Here is a 26821-nt window from a genome sequence, read left to right as displayed (position 1 = left end):
CAGACCAGTTTTAATTTTGGAATTAAAGGTACTGCTTAAAACTCCAGTTGTTAAGGAAGTCCTTAAGAGTAAATTAAGGGTTTACTTAATTTAGAGGTTTTCGTAAAATGCTCTGTGTAAAATCTAGATGTAGACAAACTTCAGGGTATTGCATATTTTGGAAATGTAATATAACAAATGAAAAAATAAGAATATCTCAAATATGTCATAGCTTGAGAAAACAGAATTATTGTAGTCTACCTTCAGGTCACAGAAAAGGAACAGTGCATTCCCATTTCAGGAAATTGTGTTAAAAACAAGTTTTTACTTTTTGCATTATTCTTAATGACTTTCTATCTCCACGCGTAGATACCACCCCCCCCCGCCCCCACCTCGGCCCCAGGACTTGAATTTCCATTCACCAAATTAATTCATCTGCTAGGAAAACTTGAACTGCATTGATATTTGGGCTCTAAATATGTTAATTGATTTTGAAAACTGCACTTAGGCCTCTAGCCTTCTTAAACCACGAACAGGAACCTCTTCCAGACGAAGGTGTGCTGCCCAAAAGAAAAAGCTATTGCACGCAGCCTCTTTTGCATTCTCCATCTTGCCTGGTTTGCTAGGCTTTTAAGTCTTTCACATGCATAAATGTAGTGGTAGAAACACTCTGGCATTAAAAAAACCCCAACAAACCAAACCCTCAAACTGGAACAATTTGTGACCTCAAAAACCTAAGAGTTTGCCATTTGGTCCTGATTAACACTAACAGAGGGTTAGCAGAGTGACCCTGGGGCCGCGGGTGGAAGCATGTATTCCTAGCGCAGACCCTGACTCTGAATACATTATCCGTGTCAGTGAATGCTTTTTGCAAGAAGATGCATTGATTTTAGTGGAACTATCGTTCTCACTTTATCATCAATTAGGCTCACAATCTAGCATGAAAGTAGTAAATGAGGAAAATATGTAATATATTGATCTGTATCCTGTCTGGAAAACCTTGAAGCAGCTTACATATTTTCTAGTACAATGGAAATGATTAAATCATGACATGTGAGAAACTAAAGCTCTGGCTTTCTGGAGTGAGAAATCTTACTGCTGAGAAGTATATATGGTTTTAGTAGAGATTTGGAGAGCTTTTGGGCTTGAATCTCTGAGGTAAGCTCCAGCAAGGCTGATTTCCAACAGAAGAAGTGGTCAGGGAAGAAGAGAAGGCATTAATTACAGTTAAAATCTCTGGAGAACTATTCTCCAAATCTAGATACAGCAAGGTAAGAAAAAGTAGTGGATGTCCTGATTTACACTACTTCAGGTTGTAAGGCTGATTTATTATATTAATATCATCAGGCAGCTTGAAAAAGCAGTGATTTAAACACACTCAGAGCATTGCCGTCAGGATTTATTCTAAATGACACCTGGATATTGGCATTGTTATCCTTAAGCAATAGGTTCACATAACGCTACAATGAAAGGAAAGGTGTACAGCTAGGCTGTTGCACCTTCTTCTTTGGTAACCTTTAAAGTAAAATGTTTCTAATTGAATAGTGATTTTCAACACATAAATTTGATAATACTTTGATATATTTTTCCTTAAAGTACTCATTTCTCATGGTATTTATTGCAATTGTGTAAGTCTGTGCAAACAAAAAGGTACCTAGATGAGCAGGTTGATATTTAGAGATTTTTCCGTACCCTTTCTTCTCTGTTTTTCTATAATTATTGCTCCTCTGTCTCATTTGCAAGGCAGGTGGGGTGGAAATCAGCAGAAATAAGTTGCCATTAGCCAGTGTCTTAATTGTGGAATTCAAATGTGTATCTGTATTTCCCCAAACTGGGGGAGGCTGAAAGTCCAGCTGTGGTTTTCTAAAGGAATGTTAATGACTGCTGTGTGTAGGGAAACACCTATCCTGCTTTCCACTGCCCACGTGCAAGCACCAGTTGCGCTAACATTCCTTCAAAAAATGGGGACCTTGTCTGATGGACCCTTACGGTGCTGTGCTTTCTTCGGGAGAAGGCTGAGTCACAGTGGTAAACCCTGAGCTCTTCCATCTATTTTCGAAAGAATGCTGCTTAGGATTGGTAAAATCTTATGATGCAAGAACTGTAGATAATTACTGTATAAATATTGGCATAAATTAACCAGCGCAATTTTAGCACTTGATTAATGGAGTGAGTAAGCTACTGGGATGTGTTAATGTTCACAGATGTAGACCTTGAAACAGGAAATGAAAAATATATATTATCCAAATAAAATTAGTGAGAGAATTCACGTAAGAGAATTGTGTAAAAGCTGTGGGGAGCTCATGCAGCCTGCATGAGAATTCTCTTTTATCCCTCAAAGCAAATGCAGACACCCAGCTTCTCACATGTAAAGGGCTAAGTAGGGAATTGTGCCAAATAGTGCCAGATGGAGATCTGCCCCAGAATTTTAGTTCAAGGAACAAATAACTGAACTAAAAAAACACGCTTATTGTTCAGGGGAAATGTCTGTGGTTAATGTACCAGACACAACTTTCACCCTCATGTAAAACTTGATGCAAAAGTCGTGACAGAAGAACCCATGGTAGATCACTGTGCGTGTCATTATACGCAGAGGGTTTGTTCCACTAAATTTACGTCCAAATGACCCGAAAAACAACACTCTCTTGGCCGTCTCTGTATCTTTTCCCAGATAGGTCTGTAAACCCCTGGTTCAGTAAGGGAAATATGCAAATGTTGGTTGAGGGGAACAAATATGCTCTCTGTTTATTTTCTGTACTAAATTGAATTTGCTGAAGATTTAACAGAGCAAAGCAGCACCTGCTAGTCTAATATTACATTAATATCAGGCATGCAGAGTGGGGGCCCGACTTAATGACTAGGTTGCTGTTTGCCTGGGCTCAGTAATTGAGATGCAATAGTTTTACTCTGCGCTTTGCTGCGGGAGCACTATGTTTTGTTAATCACTACCTCATTATGTTTGGATTGTTATTCAATAAGCTGTTTGATACAGGGTGTGACTGACAAATGGAAGAAGAAGGTTAGCCTGATAACACGTTTGCTCCTGACTTTTGGCTTCTGCAAAATTAACACAAAGAGCAGATATTAACCTCTGCTCTGAGAGGAACGCTCCTGCTTCACTGCTGTGTTGGCCAATAGGAATACCAATGCGCGCTGCCATGGTATGCAGCAATACTGTGGCGGGGTTTAATGTAACTGAATAAAATATTTTTGAATTTGGAAGAGAAACACTGACGATATCTGATGATGTTTCTTTTTTTTCTCTGAAAGGCATGGGGGGAGAAAGGTTATGTTCGAAAATGCTAGTTAGTACAGTAAGAAAGAGGTTTTTAAAGCATTCCCAGGAGCTCTGGCAGCTTCTCCTATTTTATAAGTGTTCTGTCGCGAATTTCCTTTAGTTTTCCATTTGTGAGAAGAGTTATGTTTTCCTGAGTTAAATCATCCATAGTCATAATTGTCGTAGCACAGGGACTGTTTTTCCCTGCTTTGATTGGACAGTGCAGATACAGTTATGACCCTGATCTCGTAACCTCCAGGTGGTATGGTGGAAGTAACACATGATAAGGTAAAGACTAACAAAATACCTATCAAAAAAGAAGCTAAGATGCAAGTTCTTTGGTGGAATGGTATTATAAAGACAGAGAAGAAAACTATACTAAATATTGGAAATCAAATAAAATGGGAAATCCTAAAACTTTTATTTGCATTTGGTCTCAGATGGTTTATCATAATTACATCTGGATCACAGTGTTTCTGAAAGTCAGTAGCAACACTACAAAGAGAATGGACTTTGTGAGTGTACTGTCTGTAGAGGTAATGCAATGAGAATATTGGTAAGTGCTGCAGAGGAAGGTTAAAAAAAGAAAAAAACCCAATAGCATCTTCAGGCTGAACAAAGGATTCCTTCCTGATGAGGAGGAAGCTTGGCAGAGAGCTTAAAAAATAAGCAGAAGTCTCATGTTTCTGAGAAGCGAATTCAAGATGATGCAGTTCTCACGAAACATGCAAGACCACCAGAATGTGCTGGTGTTGTTGCTAGTTTATTAGATGGGAAATTATTTTTCTTCTTTTTCTGAGACTGCTAATATTTCTTCTCAGTTGGTCTCATTTCATTTTCTTCTCTTATGAATTTCCACACAGAAGTTCAATTTTCCAAGAACTACTTCCTTGAAATGAGAACTCACTGCACTATCGGGTATTTTCTTTACAGGACCCAAACCAGTTTAATTGTCTAATATATAGTGGGTGATCCTCTTGAAATACTTTGATGGACTGAGATAGAGAGCGTTTGGTACTATGGGGCTACTTACTCCAACATGATATCCTAAATCTGCGTTTGGAAGAACAGCTGGTTAAGGTGAAATGATTGTCTTGGTACATTTCTGTAGGGCTTGTCCGTTGTTTTTCTGATGCTGACTCTGCTAAGTGCTAGGGCATATGAGAGTACAAGCATTGCGCCTGATTACAGGGAGGCTATTGAATGTTAGGAGTTTTCAATCAATTCTTTTAAAGATTGTACTCTATTGTTAGACAGCAATGAAGTTGCTTCCTGTTACAGTGAGTATGGTCATCTAAGCAAGCAGTAGGGTGTTGCAAAGTGACGAAATATTAATTCGTCTCACTTTTAAGTACTGTAGTTTTATTATCTGGTAGCTTCCTTGTTCATCAAAGGTTCAAATGCAATGACAGCTGTAACATTTCTTCCTACAGTGCATTAAGGATAGAATTTACTCCTTTGAACTCATTGTTACTCTCAGCCAACATTAGAAATGATTAAGGATTAAAATGATCTCCTCCGGTATAGAAATTGTTTCATTTAAAATGCTGAAGTCCATGTTTAACCCAACAGGTCAACTGTGTAGCAAAACTAAAGGTTTTTTTCCAGTTTATGAACAGTCTAACTTCTATGTTATACATACACATAAAACACACAGGTTTGAGTAAAATAGTAAATTTTGTTCACCATTCCTTGCCATAATAGTTTGTCCACAGGTCAACTTTGTCAGATTCTCCTCCATTCCTGAGTATACTGTAACTTTAGTTACAAGTATATGATTAATGCTGTAACTGGAATATAATTGTGAGCATTCTGGGTATTCGGTCATCACCAATGCTAGTTTGGTTTGTTGAAGCTCTAAAGGGTAATTTTACTGCCAGACCTCATTAATGTCATAAAATCCTCTTTTTTGGGACATCCCTAAAATCAGGGTAATGTAATTAAAATGAAGGAGCGGGACTGCTTCACACCTGGAAAACAACACCATTGCTGAAGTAATCCCATAGTACTACAAAGAACTAGACTTTTACATTAAGGCCCTAAATAGTTCTAAATATTATTATCCGTCATAATATTCAAAAGTTCCCATGCGCAAAACTTTAATGCCGTAATCCGCATGGAAGTAAATGAATCTTGAAAATCCTACTGATTTAATAAGATGTTCAGTTCTTAAAGGCTTTTATCTCGAGTTCTAAAGTAGTTTTGGAAAACAATAATTAAGCAGTTTGTCAACAGAACTCCCACAGGAACTTTCCCCTTTAGCCTTTATTAAAATTTAAGTCTCAGGCGCTTCTGAGCTTCTGTTTAATTAGCCTCAGTTTCAGATCTGTACATTTAAAAGCAAACAATAAACCAACAGTTTCTTCTCATGCCCTGGGGAAGGGCAGTGTCAGCAATTTTGGATTCCATCCTGCTAAATTGCAACCACTGGGGGGTCAAACAGTGTGAAACTGAGATATTCATTGCACTTGAAATGTGATATTAATGGATTATTCCTGCACTTAAGCATATTCTTCAGTGCACTATTCTTGTGGTATTTTTTCAAGATCAAACCTTTTGCATATTAAAGTATTAATCATCAACAGTAGAAGGTTTATCAGGGAGGAGTAGGAAATAAGTTTTTAGCTGAAGATTTTGCTGTTAACAGCAACATTTCAGTCTTCAAATGCTCTTTAAACAAATTCAACGAAAACAAATAAACCATCAAACCCAAATGAAATCATGCTCCATTTAGCCGGTTTCTCGGGTTTTATGTCGGATTACCAGAAAGGAGGTGATATTTAATGTACTCTTTTACTTCTACTCTACTGGAAAGCCCCGAGCAGTAAAAGAAACTCTCTCGTCTTGGAATGCAGCCCTTAAACAGAGCTGCCTGCCCACCGCTGAGGTCCTCATCCAGCGCTGGGTGCTTTCCCAGCCTTGTTGAAGTCATGCAGGAAGCCCAAAAGAAACTTGGTGATTCAAGTATAGGAAAACAAAAAATAAGCCCTGATCCTAAGGAGGAACTAGAGTAAATGTCAGTTTTTAATTACCTTTGTGTTAATGAAGATGGTGAAGTAATAAAGAATGTTTCCGAAGTCTGATTTAAACTACTAAGCCTGAATTTCTGAAATGCCAGTTAACAGCAAGAAGTGAATGTCTTGTAGTCCTTTAAAGCACGCATACAAGTCAGTGTATTCTTTATTCCCAGATGTATGTTCTAACCCAAACTCCACAGAAGTTAAATTCTAGCTCTGCAGCAGGTGTTGTGTATTATACTCCACATCTGAGAGAAATAGCTTCCTGCTCCTCATTAAATGATAGATCAGACTGTTCCCAGGAGACAGGTTTGGCTGTCTTGTTGGGAGCAACAAGCCATGGAAACTGAGGGCCAAAACATCCTTGCTTGTGAACACCAATGGTACTGATGGATGCAGAAAGATTCTTGAAGTCCACTGTGCAGGGAAGGTATTTTCTCAACAGCAGTTGCCGTTGTGGCAGGTCAACACATTGAGACATTTGCAAACAGTGTCGGAGAAGGGGAATGTGAGGGAAAGAAGAAGAACAATCCAAACTATTTATTTACAGATAATGGGAATAATTTATTTTCTTTACAGTCTGTTTAAATTTTCATTAAACTTGAGCCCTTTCTCTCAGGTCTGGATTACTGTGTACTTACAGGCGGCTCTGCCACAAGGAAGGGAATCTCATTTCTATGGAAATTAAAACCAGATCTTCTATCCGGGATTAAAGCAGAAATACATCTTTGTTTCAAAGATGGCTACAGAAATTATTCTTATTTAAGGCTGCATTCCCAACCTTTTATGTTAATTACATTTTTGGGTGATGACACTATGAAAAGGAATTGTATTTTGAAAAAAGATTGCTATAATGTATTTGATTCACTACCAAAATTTACTCTCTGGTAATAAAAATTAATCCCTGCCTTTCTCTTCCCCCCTTTGATAGATACTTTGTATTTTTTGTAGATGTGTCTGAGTTTTTTCTTCATATTTTATCTGTAAAATAATTTGAAAGCAACACAAGTATGATAATTTTGCTCATTTTGAAGTTATTTAATGAAGAGTTTATTTTCAACCTGGCATGAAGGTGGGAGATGGAGCTGGGAGATGAAAGAGACAGTAAATTCACTTGTTTCCACTAAACTTTAGGTTTGAGTGAGAGGAAGAAGGGAAGTTTAAGAACTTACGAAAATAAAAAAAGTGCCTTTTACCGATGCCCTTAAAGTACTAGGATGAAGAGGTGTTGTTGGGTTTTCTTCATTCTAGACCTTTAGTTTTGACAATATGATCTGCTTAAAAAAACAAATATGACTCCCCCACCTGAGACCAATCCTGTATCTCGCTGCAAAGGTCACCAGTAAGTTCCGAAACTCCCATGGCGTGTTTGCTGCTGGATAACCTGGTCTCCAGTCCCTGGGCAATGGCGTGAATGTTTCCCTTTGGGCGCTGTTGATTACAATAATAGTTCTGCTGATCAAGCATAGTGGAGCCTCAGGTAGTGGACCTAATGCAAAGCTTAAGGATGGCAGGTGTTGGACAGTCTACTGTTACCAACAGCTTCAGACTCAAGAAGTTGCACATGCTTTTCTGGTGCTTCAACGGGTTATAAGGATTATATATGTGCAAAAATCTATACTGTACATAAATGTATACTGTAAGAAAAACAGCAGGGAAAGCAGAAAAATAAACTCCCTGTTTATCAATGTGGTGTCTTACTCTGAATCAGTCTAGGCTGCCTTCTGCAAGGCGCTTGACTTCAACCAAAGTTGAGGGCTCTCAGCACTTCTCAAGAGTCATTTGTTTCTTCACTGGAGCAAACGTGTTATCAGAAACCCCAAAGAAACCTTGGGAGAGGGTGAAGAGAGAGTTTATCTCATTATCAGTGCAATAAAATAAATAAATATGGTACCTTGCGGGGGGCAGTGGTGGTGGGGTGTGTGTGTAAGGAAGGAGGGTAATTATTTATTTAACTGTTAGAGTGCAGAAGTGTACAGGACAGAGAATCACAAAGCATGAAAGATCTTGCATTTCTGATCTTCAGAAGCTTCTCAGATGGGCACTGCTGTGCCTTTTCATATGTTGTCTTAATCTCTGAAGTCAGGTCTTAACCTTAAGTTGAATGTCAATTGTGATTGTTGCCTTAGGCAGGCTGTGACCAGATCTTTTCAGAACAGCAAAGCAGTTTGCTCCACTAATAGCTAGTCTCCTGATAAGCAAAACTTGTCAGTGCGTGCCTATATAAAATGAACAGAATGTATTACTACTGGATACGTGTGTTAAACAGCCAATATTGGTGCCTATGCTACAAAATCAGTAGAAAATAGCGAAGAAAATTCCTTTTATCGTCAATCCAGTGGCATGTTGTGTGCATCCTAGTATCGCACAGAACAGCTTATGCTGTGGCTGTGTGGAGTCTCAGCTGTGGATTTGCTGTGGGATGGAAAGCAAGGCTTAGTGCTATGGGTCTTTTTCATGTGAAGAGCATTATGTTTACAATACAGCCTCAATTACTCGTTATATTGTTGGCTGATCAGATGTGAATCTGGATACATTGGCATAAACAGGTGCTGTCCACTTGTACCTCCTCTGGCAAGCAAAGTGCCATAGTTTCCCCATTCTTCCTCTCCATGCCAACCTGAACAGCTGAGCTGGTGGTATGGATAACCACCTACATCGGGCTAAAGCAAGTAGGAAGGAGAACACAATTCCTTCTCTTCGCTGTCCCAGAGACAGCACTGGCAGTAAACCCACAAAATACAGATAGGAAGAGCGACAGATGGTAAAATCTAGTCTCAGTTTCTTCGTCTACTCTTCCATTTGGGATCTATTAGGGTAGTAACATAAACTCCTCTAGCTCCGCTGGGCTGCCCTCTTCTGCCAGATGGTATTAATGACACAGGAAGGTAAATGAGGAGAAAGGAAACCCCAGACTGCCACCATTTTCATGCCACCTTGGCTGCAAAGGTGGCACCATCTACCATCAGCTTAATTTTGACCCCTGACTTGCAGGCCACAACAGTTACAGGTCCCGACAGGGCTGGTAGTTTGCTGTCCTGGCTGCTTGTGTGATGCACCTTGGCCAAAAGAGCTTGGTTTATGAACGTGCTTTTGGCAAAAAGCCTGTTTGTAAACAGTGCAGTTAATTAAACCAGTGCCTGGTTTGTAGTCTGAGGATGAGAGTCTGCAGAGGAGGGATAGTTCTCTACCTGCTGACACTGTGGAGGATCATACAAAGTTTATGTTCACTGCTTGCCATTGTTTCTGATCACTTACTGTTCCTAGAGCTACAGTGATCAGAAGCAAGAGGCCTACACCAACATAGTTGTGTGAGAAGGGGGTAGGCAGAATCAAGGATTGAAGGAAGAGATGGGACGGTGTGAATGTGTGCCCTTATGTGCAGCTGTGTGAGCAAGTGCGTTTTGGAGCTTGGATATAATCTCTTCAAGACCTTCATTTTCTTGCATTCTGGGTTCTACTAACTAGATTCTGCTAGTTTTGTCCTCACCCTTGTATTGCAGTACAACTGCGCGAGTACAGCAGACAAGTTCTAGCTGCTGATGGTTTATAGTGATTGACTTAAAGAACTGTTATCTTAGAAAACAGCCTTTCCACTTCCTTCAATTGCTACAAGTAGCTTTCTCTTAAAGCCACTTTATTTTCTGAGAAGGCAAAGATGGTACTCTAGGAGATCATAACAGCAGGATTTTTGGGATCGGACCCTTCAAAAAGTTTGTGTTTTTCTGAATGGTTCCTTATGTTTCTTTCTGTGCTAGTTTATGCTGTTAAACAAATCATTGTCCTAACTTTTGTATGTGCTCATTGTCAAAGTCAATAGTGCTTTAATGATAGAGCAGAGCTGGCTCTTCCCAGTTTCTTCTAAAAGCTGCAGTCTACTCCGAAAAAGCAATGAATAGATACAGATTAATGACAGATGCCTGAAATAGTCCTGTTTTTCAAAATGGTAGAAACTTTAATTAAACACTCTGAAAATTGCTGGACAGAGCACACAGGTGCGTGCTGCTGGAACCTGCTTTCGAAATAGAGTTTTCAGGTTGTGATTAAAGATATTGATGGTGAATTGTTGTGCAGTGGCCTTTCTGCTTACCTTCCTGATGCTATATATTGAGAAATTGGCAATGATGGTCAGAGCAAGGTTTCTTTTATGACAGGCTTTAGATAAAAAGCTAGTTTCTCCATTATCATCTATTTGTAACTCCTTTCCAAGACTAAATTTTTATCAAGATTTATTGTTGCTGCCTCAAATGTAAGCAGTTGTTTGGTTACAAAAACCCATTCCTATCTCAAGGCAGCTGCTGAGGATTCGGTAAATACATGCAATAGGACATGCGTGTGTTTAGTGAGAGTGTTCACAGAATAGTTTGAAAATAAGTTTTGTGTTCCTCTCGCTGCTGAAATATATTTACAAAAGTCTCCTTCAGCTGATCTGTCTTTTAAATATTGACCTTGTAAAATAGCTTTCTATTTCAAATTACCTTTCTCTGCCAAGTGTGGCAAGATAGAGTGAGTGGAAGAAAATTTATGGGGCATAGGGGATGTTAAAAATAACATAATTTCTGTTTTTAGTTCTGTCTGTATTGGTTTTCATGTATGAGCTTTTCACATTAAAATGTAGAGATTTATTTGAAATGTTTTTTCTCTGAAAGGCAAATGACTCCTGATCAGCTTTATTCCTGAGTATGCCTTTTTTTCGTACACAAATTTGTTGACATACTTAACTGGTCTTGTTGAATCAATTAACATGAAATTAAAAAGAAAAAAAAAATGCTGATTGGGTGGAAAAATCCAATATGGAAACTGACTCACTGTTCTGTTAGGTATCAAAATAAACTGTGTAAATTATACCTAAAGTGGTGAGAACTTCAGGAATATTTCAGTTTGGAGCCCTGGCTATTCCTCATCAAATCCGACAGCTTTAACATCTCTACTAATGCTCCTTGAATATGATGGACTCTCTCATTGACATAAAGAAATTTGGATCAATACTGGTTTGCAAATAGATAAGTCTCTTATTTAACTGTCTGTTAGTGGATGATCATCATCTTTCTCATTTCTGCTGTCATTAGAAAGACATGTGTTATCTTGTCTTTCTACAGTCCGTCACCTAAAATTTATGCTGTGCCAATATAGCTTAATTCGTTACCAGTAGTATCAACTATTTCTTAACTTCTAAAAGCAAAGTTTGCCTTTGAACCTATGCTGTGCCTGAGATGTTTGCTTACTGTGTTTCTGAGCATGGCACTCTGACTCTTTTAACTAACATTTAAATAGTGGTTAACAGAAAGCATTGTACTATCTTTTAGCTGCTTGCTTACCAACTAATAGCCACCTTCAGAGAAACTGTTTCTCAAACCAGAAATCAGAATTTGGGCTGAGCCTTTCTCTTACAGCTGTTCCTCTGGTTCTTCTTTTTAGGCTCTACAGGAAGCTTTTGTTTTCTCTGATATTTTTGCTTCATCTGGAGTTTTGAGGTGAAACTGCTGTTTGCTTGTATAAGAAGGATGCTGGGTTTTGCCGGCCAGTAGGAAATCGTGGTAATATAAGCACTCATTCTGATGTTACGCAGGTGGAAAGGTAACCCCAACCTTGGGTTCCCCAGACATGCTCAAGGTTCGAGTCTCTCAGGCTTGGCTACAACTTCTGCATTATCCTGATTCACTGTCTCTGAGAAGAGAGTTCCCTAAACTTTTCCATTTTTATCTCGATTCACCTTGTCCCTGAACACTAGGCAGGTTTAATAGTAAACAAAGCAAAGATTTAACAAGACCAGAGGTCAAGGTTTTTTGGGCAAGGTTGGAAACAAAATATCCCAAGCAAGCTCAACATAAAACACAATCCTGGTTTATACTCGACAATATTTCTTTCAGCCTGTTCTTGTATCTCTCATCTAGAATTCTCTGCCACATCCTCTTCGTGAACACTGAGCTCCCAGCTTCACGGAGTCATTTTACTTTCCAGAGGACTGAATACCTTTTCTCCTAAACTAGCCACACTTGCATTTCTCTGGAGTTGGGGATGAATACAACTGTAAATACCCTTGATGGCTCGGTGAAGCAGGGCATCTCGGGTACCCCATGGTGATTCCCCCCATGCCTGGCTCCTGGCTGTCGTTCATACCAGAATGACCTATAAACGCTGCTGGTTTTGTTCCTAGACCTTCAGTTGCTGTAGGCCTTTGTGCTTACTGCCAGTCTGAGCAGTTTATCACCTTCTCCAGGCCGGTTGAGAGTAGCACTGCATTCATATTAAATATTAATATTGTTAAATTCATACTTATATCTACAGTCTCTGAAGCTCATGATCTTTGTTATGTTACAAGCTTTGAAAAGAGCCTACATAGAAAATATTTTTCATTATGGTCTGTACGTGAAACATATCTAAGGCTACATTGAAAAAAAATTACTGGATCTTTTAAATTCTACAAAAATAAAATGCAGAAGAGCTTACATATTTGTTCTACAGGTTTTCTGAATTATTGCTTTAGAAACTTTAATGAGCTTTAGTTTGCTAACAAGGTAGCAAGCAGCAAGATCGGTATTTGCAAAAGAAGGAAGCCTCTAAATTTTCTTTTCCTCTTTGATTTTAAGATAAATATATGCAAGTGGTCTAGACAACTTTATTATTCATTTGATGACCTTTCAGTAAAAAACAGACTTGAAACTTAATTATTGCATTTTATTCTCTTCTTTTGAACCTTTCAGTCTTCCATTTTTTACTAGGCACCTAAACAATCATCTTTATTCCAGTAATTAAGTTTCAATAGGAGCCTCTTGGGGTTTTACACACAGTTTTTTTCAGAACCATTTCTATGCAGAAATGTGCCAGTCACAGCAGACTATTTCCTTGTGCTGAGGAAGCGTAAAGGTGACCTATACACTGAAGGCTGAAGCAGAAATGAAAGTAAATGGAAAATTGAGAACAGTGAAGCCATGAGATGGCTTCATGCAGGATGGCTCTGTGCCTTGTTTTTCTTTAGGATTAGCTCTCTGGTAGTACCTCCTTGGGTGCAGCCCGTGGTGGAAAACAAATCTGCACTGGGTGAATTTCTTCCCATTTGTCCCTGCCCTCTTTTACGTATTATTAGCTTGGACAGTGAGGTTTCAGAGGAAAGAACTGTTCCCTTATTGCAAGGTTTGTACGCCATCCCTCAATATGGGTCTTCACACTTAATTACACTGAAAATAACTTTGAAAAAAGAAGTCTTGAGCCAAAGTAATTAATCAAACTGTGTCATCAGCAGCTTTGGGTTGTGGACTCCCCCAGCAGAAATGTTTCACCAAATTTTCACCAACTGTCTAGAAGTTTTCCGTTGAATTTAGCCGGTGTCTCACTGACAGCAAGCTATGGGTGAAGTTCTTTCGCAGCTTAATCTCATCTAAATTACAGCTGCTCTGTTCCTGCTCTGAGTCATGCCCTCGACACGTTCAGCTCTGCCCCTGCTGCATTCTGGCACTGGTGAGGATGTGGGGAACTAGTTCAGGGAGCTGACTGACAAAAAATAACCCCACAAAGGGGAGAGATCAGCGTTTAGCTAAATTAACCCCTGATCATCCCATCATACGCAGCTTGCCAGTGGGAATATGTGGTTGGGGACATAGAGGGAAGATGGGCCCAAACTTGCATTGACTGAAGCTGATTTGAACAGCATCCTAATATGGTGTGCATGGAGGTGGAAGGACTTGGACTGTTTGCTGATTAGTGATGTCTCAAAGGATCACCACTTAACACTGGCCTTTCCTGCAACTTTGCTTCTGCGTGACCTGTTGCCAACAACAGTGTAGCAATAGAAATTGCAGGCTGTTGCCATCACAAAGCAGCTTCATGTGAGATACTTCTAGGTACCTTTGAAACTTAACTCTCTGGTACTATAGGCTTAAGTTTGTAGAAAAAAAAAAGTTTATATTATTGCCATTTTTCTCTGGGACAGTAGAAACAGCCTTGCTGGTGGAACAGAGCTTAGTCTATGGTAATTTACCCTGCTTATGGGTACTCTGACCTCCCCACACACTTACCCCGTTTACTTTTTAAATGACCAATTTAATCAGGCACATGTACAATACAGAAATGGGTGTGTGAATATCTAAATATATGAGAGAGGGAACTTCAGATGTTTTATCTTTCATTAGCTAATAACAGCAGTAATGACCTCAGCAGCACAGGATGTCTTTTGCAAAATTAATAACCACATGAGGGTTAATGGCCCAAGGCGATGAACTCTCTCAGACAATCATTAATCTACCTTGATGATTATCGCTTCATTACTGAACACTGAAACCTCCTTGGTGTACCAGTGAATGCCTGATTTCAGCCCTCCCTACTGATGTTCATAATGTGCCCTCTTATCTTTCTTCTGGGCATGCAGGAGAACTGGAGTAAAGCTCTGAGATGCAAATGAAGGTAACAAGCGTGAGAGGTATGAAACTCATTTGAATATGGGTTTGGAGAACATGTGTCCCAAATGATTATCTGTTTTCTACCTACATATTAAATAGAGCTTCAAGGGTATTTTTTGTTTATGTTTTTAAGTAGCTGTAGTCTGGGAAATAATACCATGGCTCATGAAGCAAAGACTTTCTGAGATAGTTATGTATATAGACTGTTTAATTGGTTGGTCTGTGTATTTAGATAGTGCCCATTAGTACAGAGTCCTTGTTTTCCTTCCTGGAATAGCATCCTGCAGCTCAGAGCTGCAAGCCTTTTCCATTCATTGCTGCTATTGATCTGAATTTAGACCTGTAAACTCACTGTGGAGAAATGGAAGCTGAGACATCCAAAAGAAAACAGTGTGTCAGGATATTTAACACAACCAGCCACTGCCACAAACAGAAATTTTTATGGCAGCTTAGTCCCCTGTATTTAGAATAGCCTAGTTTCTTGGAACAATGCCAGCATCTCTAGAAGAAAAGAGCTCTGAAAGCACATCATCTTGCTGGCTGTGGAATATAGAAACTTGCACAATCCCACATCTAGCCTTTTTTCCTCCTTGTCAACCTATGACAGCTGTGCACATTAACCTCCAGAACCCAGGATTCTTTTGCTGCTTTATCATCTCTGCTGCCAGGATTAGTTTTAGTTGGACAGTGATTAATATAGAGAGGGTGCTGCATAACCAGCTCAAATTTGGGTAGGTAATTAGGACCTCTAGCTACTAGCTCCAAGTTAGGAACAGCTGCAGTTCATTTGGATTTTGTAGCAGCACAGCCCTGTACAGAGCAGATAGACCTGGAATATATTTTTGAATTTTTTTCTGCCTTAGTGGGCTAGAAAATACAAACTGTTCACGCTTCTCTAGCTTTGTTTTTTTTTGTTGTTGTTTTCCTTTGTGGAATGTGGGAAGTGTAGCTAAGTATTATTGATGTAAAGAAACTGCAATTATCAACCATTATGATTGAAGATGGTTTATTAGAGATGGGAGAGCTCTGTAAAACTCCTCAGGAGCTGTCTTGATACTATACAAGTGTAGCCTGCCAACATTACGGGAGCTTAACAAAACACTGAAGTGTCTGTATCTCAGACATAAACCGGGGGTTGGGAAACTGCAGTTGTGAAAATTCATTACCTCAGTCTGCAGTGTGTCTTCCCTGCACTCTCTGATAGATGGAGGCAATAGAAACCTTCTTACCGAGTCTTCATCCACACAGCTTGTCCAAGCTTTAAAAATGATTTCCTGATTATAAGCAGAAATAGCAAAGTGCACCAGGAACTGTAGTAATGACAGTAGTAACGGCTGTTCCAATCTGCGCATGGCTTTGAAGTTTTGGCAGTTTTTCATGGAGATTGATATACACTGGCACCCTGGACCTCCATTGACTCACTCTTCTGTATCCCTGTATGATCTATTGATCATAAGCCTAATGGGTGGTCAGCAGCAAATTTGATGGGAGATTTTCTATGCCATACTCTCTACTGAGTACTCACTACGTGTTTAGCAATTACAAAATCTCATTCCATTACACTACTAATTTACAGGGAGTGAAATTATAAACAAGGTGATTACTGAATGTAATTTATGGCCCGTGTAATTATATAGCTGTCAAAGCAATGGATGCAGTTGAATTGGTGTCTGGGTTTGGTGAGTTTTAGTTTTGTATTGTTTTTTTAACGGACTAGGTCTGCACTTTTTTCCTGGTCTACTGAGTTTGTTAATTGTCCACAGCTGAAAATATTTTTTTCCATTGCAAGGTCACCAACCTTCAGTCTAAGAACATAGTTGTAGCCGGTTATAATTAACTGCAGAACTGATGGGAAATTTTGCCAATTGGTCTTGAAAATCCCCTCAGGTAAATGAATTTTTTTTTACTTTTTTGTCTACTGGTCGATGAAGAAGAGAACTTCAGTTCTCTAAAAAATAGCTAGGCTGCTACAGTAGTAAATAAATTTAAAAAAAACCTACTTGTCATAGCTGTTGCTTTTATAAAAGATAGCTTGTCCATAAACTGGTAGGAAATACGGCCATATATAATGCAAAGAGTAAATCAGAATGAAAATATTGAACATCTGCTTTTGATAGGATTATGGATAGCATATGCATAATTTTATGATGGATTAAGCAACAGATTTGTTAGATACCTACATGGAATTGCTTTTCCACAAGCCCTCAACTAGTGGAGAAAGGTCATAATAGAACTGTACCTCTTCTGTTTGGAAACCTCCAAGTATACTTTCGAAATGATCGTAAATAAATGATATTAACTAGTGCAATCCGCAAGTAAAGAATGAAACAGCATAGATGCAACTCTGTTAATAACCAGCCAAATATATAGGGTTTTGTTTAAAATCTGTGGAGTCTTGTCAAATTATTGTTTTATCCTTCGTCTCTAAATTACACTATTGCACTATTAATATAATTCATCTATAATAGAGACGATCCATTCATGCTTATCCTCTCAGTTTCATTAACCTGCAGGTTTTTAACTGGACAGTGACGCAGCTTCTCCAGTTCAGTGTATAATCCCTATTTGGAAGTGCTGCAAAGGTGCAACAGGTCTGCTAACAACTCACCCTGCAAACAGACCTCCTTGTGCAAAGCGCCCCTGGAACCAGCCATCAGGACAAACGCAGCATCGTTTCTCTTGGTTTCCTTCTTCAAGGAGGGAAACCTTTCCTTCCTTTCCCCCTGCATCATGGGGCAGTTGATTTACTGTGCCGGAGCCGCAGGGCAATGATGGCGAGCCACTCTTGGGGGCAGATTACCAGGCTGTGTGAGGAAGGAGGCCTGGAAGGGAGGTCCTGTGTCTCGCTGACCTTCAATTTTCCTCTCTCCTGACCTCTACTGCCAAGGGGAAAAAAAACAAACAACTTCCCCCCCCCCCCCCAGTTACCATGTGCCTGTGGTACACCTTACTGCAAGTCTGCTGCTGCCTGTGCAGTAGCAGTTAACCAGCACATGTGGCTTTCAGAGCTGAATTACTAGTCATTGATACAAGTGTAAAAGAAGAAAATTATTTTCTTTCTTTTATGTCAGTACTTGGTTCTTACCAATGTGCATTTTATTAACTGAGTTTTTTTTCTTGTATTTTCGAGTTTAGGAACAAACAGTTATAAAAGGTTTGAATGCTAATTTCTGCTGGAAATAAAAATATTACAAATAAGCGCTTTACAAGTAATTCTGTAATCAATTAATTCTCTAGCAATATAGACAGGTATAATTTCTTTCTACTGACTACAGTCCTGTGGCTTTACTACAGAAGGCTATTTAGCCTTTTCATGCAGAGACAAAACTAAAGTCTAACGCATTTTGTTCTGAAGCTTGTAAAGGCCTTGTTATGTAAAAACAGCAGTAGGAGAGAATATATACTTTTCTGAAAGAAAAAGTAGGCAGTACTTTTGGGTTAATAACACCTGCTGTGGGGGAAGCTGCAGAAAAGGTTTTTCCTGTGCAGTTTTGTCCTGCAGATGGAAACTGCTTTCAGTTAGTAAGTGAACCGGCCTGTATAAACTAGCCCTAAGACTGGTCACTGTCTGTGTCAGCATAAAAACTGCGAAAACTTGGGAGAAAAGAAAGAAAAGAAAAGGACTAGGCTTGGAAAGAAACTGTGGAAAGACTTCATTTCCTGTGGTGGCCTGCCCCTTTGATCCCACCCGTACAAGGCTGGGCATCACTGCTTCCATGTGACTTATGGGTACGCGGCAGTCCCTTAATGAAGTAAAAAGTTATTAGTGTTTTGGTTTAGTGCTGCAACTTACAGCAAATCTATGATTGTTTTGAAGGACTGTGGACTTCTGACAAGGTTTGAAGGCTGTCTTTTATTTTGGAAACTGCTTCTGTGTTGCAGTGAATGCAGGCTGCAGACCATCTCCCAGAGCTGTAATAATGACGGTTCCATCATCTGTGTGTGACACAGTGCAAATGAACAGAGATCTCTGTGTCTCAATACAAACAAAACATTGAGAAGTTATTGTTTTAGCAAGGTTACCTTCATGGACTTCATCAGACTACATCAATAAGTTTAATTTTCTGAAAGGAATTTTAAAGAACAGGACAATGTTTGCTTTAATAATCTCTGCCTCTTGTGTAGCTTTCACTTTTTTTTTTCTTTCTCATGTATGCCATGAATATGGTAATAACATGTCCTGGTTCCAGCAGGGATAGGGTTAATTTTCCACAGGCTCCGGCATCCCACGGGGCCATGCCCACTTGGAGCTGCTGGGGGAGGGGGCAGGAAGGCGGGCTTGGGGTGGGCTGGAGCGTCCCGGGTCCAGTCGGGGAGCGGCGGTTCTGTAATCGTGTTTGTATATTCCTCTGTCCCTGTTATTGTTGTTGTTTTCTTGTTCCCTTTGCTGTTCTGTTAAACTGCCTTTGTCTCAACGCACGAGTTTTTGCCTTTTTTCTTCCAATTCTTTCCCGTATTGGGGAAGCTCGAGAGAGCGGCACGTGGTTCTTTGTTGCCGTCTGAGGCCAAACCACGACATAACGTTTTGGATTTTCTTTCCTTCTAAGAGGAAAAAAAACCCTGAACTATTTGATGATTGTGCTGATGGATGCACAATGTTTTAGTGCTTTCAGTCTTGTGTAGACTACTGATGAAAGTTGTTGAATTTTTGCAACATTGCCACTCAGTGCACTGGCACCTATTGTCCATCTGCGTGAGTGTAACTAACTCTTGCTCTGGGGGCAAAAAGATAATCCTGGTTCTATTAGCACAATGTTCCTCTAAAGTTATTCTAGCATGTCAATAATGCAAGGCTGCTTTAACTTCAGGCTAATTGTCAGTGATTGTACCATATGTCATATGTCATGGGAGGAAACAAGAACATTTGTCACCTACTCACAAGAAGCTTGTGGCAGTGCCTTATCCTTTTTTTTGGTTCACCTGGTACTTAACTCATTAATACAATGTTGAGTTAACTTTGTCTGCTATGCCTGTGAAATTATCAAAAAATAAGATTCCACCAAAAATATTGATCACCCACCTCCTTTTGAAAACAAACTTTTATGTTAATTTGTGAGTATGCTGATAATGTCAGGATAACTGAACCTTTGCAGACTTCCCTCCATACCAGTCATGCTCCAGATGCATTTAACCATCCTGTATGAGATTATTTTTGATTGTGCTGGACTCTGACCTATTCATTTGGCTTGGACTGAACTCTGCTTTGTTAATTTGGCTTGGGCTGTGCCTTTCTACCTAGAAGATTTTTGCCGCGTTCTGAGCTTTGTCCATGAAGTGTGTGATAATAGCGCACGTATTATTCCTGGAGTGCAGGGATGGTATCTGTAAACCCCATTACCAGTGCAGAATTAACAAGATGAGTCCTTTCTTTAAAAAACCCACCAAACACAAAAAAATGGCATAGGCAGGTAGGTGAAGCCTCTTTAGAGCTTGCAGCTTGTTTACAGCACATGTCAGTGTTTAGGCTAAATGACCTTGATTCAGCTATCAAAACTGACACACAGTGTTTGCTTATTAACATCCCACCTCTGACCTAATCTGTCTTAACTTCCATCCTGCCTGCTTAGAGGACATTAAATACTGAGTTAAGGAAATGCCATAGTGTGGAGTTTTTCAATTAGATTCTGAAACAACCAACCTTTTAAGTAAACACTTTCTAGTGTACTTAGCTTCCCTGACTTCCTCCTACAGGAGAAAGATCACACTCTGAATCTCATCTCTTATTCCCCTTTCTCCCCCCTTTTCCTAACATTAATACTAGCTACTAGTGATTGAAGTTGTATTAAAAAGGGCCTTTTGATGTGTCACTTTATCTGATGAGAAAGATGGCAGAAGGTTAAACAAAACAGACTTGTCTGCTAAGCATGTTCTGCCAGACAACCGCAGTATAAAGGAGCAATGTGTTGTTTTGCGTATGGAGTTATATTTGCAACATCATTTGAACGCCAACGTCCAAATCATAGGCCATCAGCAGTGCTTGTCACCTCACAGCATGCTGTATGCCCCAGTTTTCAACAATAAAATCTGAGGGTCACCAGTCACAGAGAAGAGCTGCACCTATATTTGAATGCTCTAGGCAGGGAGGAAATGTATAAAGTGGAGTTAGGTGGTGTTACCGTAAAATCGGGTTTTTTTTAAATGGTTGGTATGAACTCTGAGGATTAAATTCCTCATTTTTGGTGTAATTCCTTTGACAGTAGTCTAACCCATTTGGCTGCAGCCTCTCTGCATCTCTCATTCTGCAGTCTGTTATGCAGTATCTCTTTTATTTATTTCAATACAACTGTCTACTTTTCAAAATATTTCAGATTCAAATCTGTTAATCATGTGAGTAATCCCCTTAGCTGGCTGAATGAAGAACACTTACAGGAGTAAGAACAAAAAATAATAGCTGTTATGCCTTTTCTCCCAATCTAGATGTAACAGAGAATCTTCTGGAATGATCATTTAGCAGAATGCGAATGATAGCGTTTCGTCCCAGGAGGCTTCAATTTTCTATGTAAGAAATAAGCTTGAAATTATTTCTTGATGTTTTTTGAAACTCTGCACACTCCACTTTCCCTTTATTTTACCGATTTGGTGCGACTACTCGAAGCAGCAGAATAGCTCTGACAGGTCAAAGGAGTGAGAACCGTCTGAAATTCTTGAGAATGCAAATAGTCAGTCCCCTGCCTCACAGGGAAGAAGTCGCTGCGGAAAGGTAGTTAGCAGTTGCTGTCTAGTGTAAGCATTTGCTGCCATCTCTTCCTTCTAACTGCAGAAAAATGAGCTGCTGCTGACTTTGCTTTTGCTAATACTGAGTATCCTTCATGGGAATACAAAAGCATTCAAAGACTGGAGAAAAAAAATGGTCTAAATACCTTCTGGCCTAAAAATCTATGAATTGCTAAAGCACAGTTTCATCTTCTAAATGTATGGAATCAAAGGTTATTGTTTCAAATATTGCAGTGATTTCTGTTCATAATTCCCAGTTACAAGTGCCCGTATCCTGTTTAATTCTTCTACTATGTGCATATGCCTTCTGTAAACTTTCTGTGTAGGCTTCAGCAATTAGAGATTGCTCTGGTTGCCAAATGGAAAAACTGGGAAATTTGGTTTCAGTTTTCAACCAAATCAAATATTTTGAGGGAATAATGAAGCAGTGAATTAATAAATGTACTGTTTCATTGTGTGAAATATAATTTTACTCCAGTAAAATTGCCACTCTGAGACAAAAAAAAAAAAAAAGAGTGAAGGAATCATTCTTTTTCTTTCTGAAATTTATCAAATTACATTTTTTTTTTTTTTGACCCTGAAAGTATTTTGTTTTGGGGCAAACTTGCTACTCGTTAGAAAATATTTTTTTCAGCTCTGTGCAGTGGTGCATTTTATGTTTTAATGATGGGATTTATTAGTGAAAGACCTCTGCTTCTGCCCCCTCAATTCACTTGCAACTGAAACTCTTATGTTTTCTATGATTGTAACTTGCAGGGCGAAAAAAATACAAGCCAAAAATAATTGGAAGTTGTATTTAATAGTAGAAGTCAAAAGAAGAGTAGGTAAAACTGGAACATGGTGGGCAGATTCTCAATAAGAATGCCAACATACCGTCAAAAGCCATGCTCTTAGCTGGGCACAGAGTAGGATGAAGAGGAGGTACTGCAGACTCCTGAGATGATTTTTGTCAGAGCAGTTTGTAGTGTTCCATAAGAAAGAAGAAGAAATGGTACAGGAGAAAATCTAGTAGGCTGCTATGAAGAGATGGGAAGCTGTATGATATTTTAGGACCAGGTTCCAGTTTAGCAAATTTTAGGGATTCTGAAAATTTTTATAGCTTTTCCCACCCTCAGCCCCACCCTTTCCCACAAAATTAAATTAGGTACCATTTTTACACATGTAGAGTTTACTTGTTTCTTTGTTGCCTGAGAATTATTATTTTTTGGATGTTTAGAAAAAAAGATATGAAGTTGATAAAAAGACGTTTCAAGTTATCTTGGCTTTATCTCAAAAAGAGGAAGTGACATGTCAATATAATAATACAGAATATCACTGTGTACCAGCAATCTGATCTAATTATCATGTTATGTCATGATGGATTTCGTATTAGTGAAGCTTCGGTAGCACAGTGACATGGCATAGGGAAATTGTGTAGAGAAAAAAACCTATTAAAATAATCAAAAAGTTGCTTGTGCTACTTCTGTAAGAATGCACACGCTAATTGACAAATAAATAGAAAGGAAAGAGAATATGATCTAACGTCTGCTAAAGTTGTTGTAACGGCTTTGGAGACTGCAATATCCAAGTGCAGGCTCATGGTGCTCCGTAAGCAGATCACAGTGGACAGTAGGAAGCATGTCAGTCCATCCTTCTCCTGAGCTGTGTCGTTCGTGGTACATGTTCATGCACAAAGACTTTTGTGTATCTGGGTGGGGTTTTTTGTTTTGAAGAAAATATTGATTCTGCTAAATAAAATCAGATATTCTCTAGTGCAACAGTAAAATTGTGTACGTGATGTTCTCCAGTGAATAAAAATCATATGCTATGATAGGGAAGAAAAATCAATCACCTATGCCTATTTTCCTTCAATGACACCCAAATCATTGGTGTGAAAAATGACTGAGTCTGTATGTTGGAGGAGTTTAGACTGGGAGATCTTTTTGGCGTAAAAATATATCACTTATTTAAATAAAAAAATCTCTGACAGGAAAAATTAAATTGTATGAAATAGTTTGTAGCTATAGAGTGGGACTGCAAGTTATTATCTGGCTATGTCGCGCTCACAGAAACCTGGGAAAGGAGGCTCTTCTCGTCTCTGGGTTTTGTAGGGGATTTTTTTTTCTTGTTTGGTTATCGATTCAGGGCTATTATCTTGGATGATGATATCTGGAGTTTCACTGCTTGAATATCTAAAAGGCATGTTTAAATTACTTCGGGAAAATTACTAAGACAATTATGGGATTGTAATATAAAGTACCATAATTACACTTTAATGCTTCTTATCGATTGTTGAGCTTTGCACTTTGCTATAGCGTAAAACAGTGATCCTATGTTTTCTCTGCCCACCCAGAAAGTTAATGCTTTAAGATCCGTTAAAGATCAAAATGTAGCAAGCAGGAACTTCTGATACGAAAAATATATACTATATGTATATGAATATACACACGTGTATATATATATATTCATCACACTTTGAAAGCCACAGGTCATCTTTCTTTGAAAACCACAAGCCATATCTCTCATTTTTCGTGTTCTTTCTCCATCTTTGAGTGGTCCAGAGTAGTGCTACTCCAAGGGGCAGATGTGTTTATAGATGTGCCTGAGGAAGGAACAAAGCTTGGCAAACAGGGAAGGACGAGATGATGTGGTGGTGATGCTCACAGTTTGCGTGGCTAGAACAATGCAGCATGTTATCTCCCCAGATTTCCAGGAAGCAGCAAGGGGACATGCTTTAATTGAAGAAATATTTGTTTGGGCTTTCAAAACACCAGCTGTATCAGCTCTTTGGGGGTGTAGTCTAAAGGAGTTTCTAGATAGCTCTTTATAAACCAACAACAGGAAATTCGAAGAAGCTGCTTACAGTTATTCCCAGGCAACATGTAAAATTAAATTCTCTACAAAGAATGCAGGCAAGAAGTGTGTTACGTTTCTGGTTTAGTTTTACAGACTGAGAATAATGAAGTATCTCTTGCATGTGTTTCAAAGACTTTCTGGATGAGGTTCTCTCAGTATAATAATAAAGAAAAAGAGCAATGTGCTATTGTTGCAAAAATTCCGTAACAACCCTGTGTTTTCAGTAGCCATTAATGCTGCATTACCTGTATCCTCCCCAAGCTGCCACTTCAGATCCTGCAATTCCAAGACAATATATGCTTGTACAACAGATGAAATAAGGTGTAGCATTGCCCCCCAGTCCCACATACAGGAATCTTATTCCCTGTAGTTCCTGGTATTGGGAAGTGTCCAGTTACCAAATTGCTGTCCCTCAGATCTCTGGTTGAACCTTCTGTTTGCTCTAATATGCCCAACTACTTGGTAATGACCAGTGCCAGCTCACAGGTGTCATCATGTCCTCACTGGGATCCTTTCTGCTGTCGTCATCTCTATAGTTTGATAGTGAATTTGGCCAATTTTCATGTTCTTTGTTTACAGCAATTTGCATGGTGAAAGTTCTTGCACACAAGTATGTCTTGGCCTTGTTAGTTTATGATAATTTTTGTCTGAAATTATGAGAAATATGAGAAAAAATCTCTTAGGCCCTTCATGACAGGCATAAACGAAGTATGAAGATCTGCATTCTCACGCCTTCCCTTTATGAACTGGGTTATTTCCTACCAGCTGCCCCTAGGCCTCAGGAGGCTCGTATGACATTTGGATTAAGCTCTGCAATAACAGTATTGATTGAAGTGTTTTACTGGTCAAAGAAGAAAAGCAGTCCTGTCCTGTAAATACTGTATCATCATGTTATCAGTATCTTACACTTTAAACTATTCTGATGTGAAGTGGATTTGTCTTTCACTTGTGTATTAGACATGCACAGTCTTTTCTTTATCTGTCTGAGTGTAGGCTGCCAGATGCGCTTTCCTCTCTGCCATGTTCACCCTTCCTGTGGAGCTGGCCGTGAGCGTGCTGCCATCTCATGGCAGGCCACAGTTTAATTAGAAATGACAAACGGTACAGAACAAATTAGTATTATGTAAATTTGACCTGCACAAAGATAAGTAAAAAAAAAGTAATAATTCAGCCAGTGTTTTAGAACTAAGAACATTCTCTGATTTCCGTGTAACAGATAATGAGACTGTAAGCGGCACAGCAATTGTGGCTGAACCCACTGTGTATCCCTCTACATGTACAATTTTTTGTGCTTTTAGAAAAATAAAGGACCTTGACTACACAGTATTAATATTAAAGATGCCTGGGATATTGCAGCAAATCCCACTGAACATTACTATCAGCACAATTCACTGCCCAGAAAAATATCTTTCTTTGCTTTCAGCAGCAGATATTAGTATACATGGTAGGGAAAAACATAATTAAATCTATTAAGGTGACTTGTTACAGAACACAAATGTCTGAATACTTGATGGAAGAAGAAAACATTTTGTCTTTCTCTTCTGAGGGTAGATAACACTGTCTTTCGATTCTTGTTTAAGAATTCTCAGTCTGTGAGTCTGTTCAACCATCTGACGTTTGGGTGTTCAGCTGGGATTTCTCTTCTGCACCCAGCTCTGTGATATCTAGCTGCCATCATGATAGATGTGTTACTTCTTAAAATGTGGTCCCTTAGAGTCTTCAGTTATCATCAAGGCACAGGAACCTAGGGGAAAAACAGTCCTCATAGTTTGCATTTTGCTTTTGAGATCTCTATTCTAAGCCCATGGTGTGGCCATATGAGGTCTTAATGTCACTGTTCAGAAGACCTGAAATCTGGGACATCACTCAAAAGGACCAACAAACTCAGTGTCCTGCTTCCAATAGCAGCTATGGGTGGGCTAGCTGAATTGGTAGCAGTCCTAGGAAGTGTCTACCACCTCCCTTGTGTTTTCAGTGTGTGATAGTGCTTTAGAGACTATGCCAGCCACACAGGGTCTCTTTCTACTTTACATTTGTGGGCCTTTGATCTCACAGATTATAAAATCTTGACCACTACTTTGGTTTATCTGTAGTGTGTATCTGCTAACCAGATAAAGGAGGGAAAGATGACTGGTGTTTCACAGTGATAATTTTTATAGATTTGTGTGGTATACTGCACATCTGAGTTTCCATGTAAGAAGATGGAGCTTTGCAATGCCTAAAATTACATAAATTAACAACTGAAAAACCTCCTTAACCTTCTTGCAAGTTAAAATCAATGCATTGGCAAGCTTATGTTTCTAAGGCAGAAAATGATTTTTGGTGTAGTCAAACGTTTTGCCCTTATTAATATTAGTTCAGCCTTTGAAAGGTAAGAGTAGCCTTTGCAGGTAAGAGTATATTTTCTGAAAAGTTGGTTTGCCATTCACCAGCAGAGTTTGTAGCTTTGTATTAATACTTGCAACACTAGGCTGAACTACTCAGATTTGCACCTGCCATTTGTCTTGTGAGCACAGAATTGCTGTGCTCTTTCATACTGCACTTTCATCAGTGGATTTAGTGCTGTCTGGCAAAGTGAGCATGTAGAAACAGCATGAATTTAT

Source organism: Chroicocephalus ridibundus, chromosome 14 (assembly GCF_963924245.1).
Source record: "Chroicocephalus ridibundus chromosome 14, bChrRid1.1, whole genome shotgun sequence".
NCBI classification, from domain to species: domain Eukaryota; kingdom Metazoa; phylum Chordata; class Aves; order Charadriiformes; family Laridae; genus Chroicocephalus; species Chroicocephalus ridibundus.
This window is presented reverse-complemented; position numbering follows the sequence as displayed.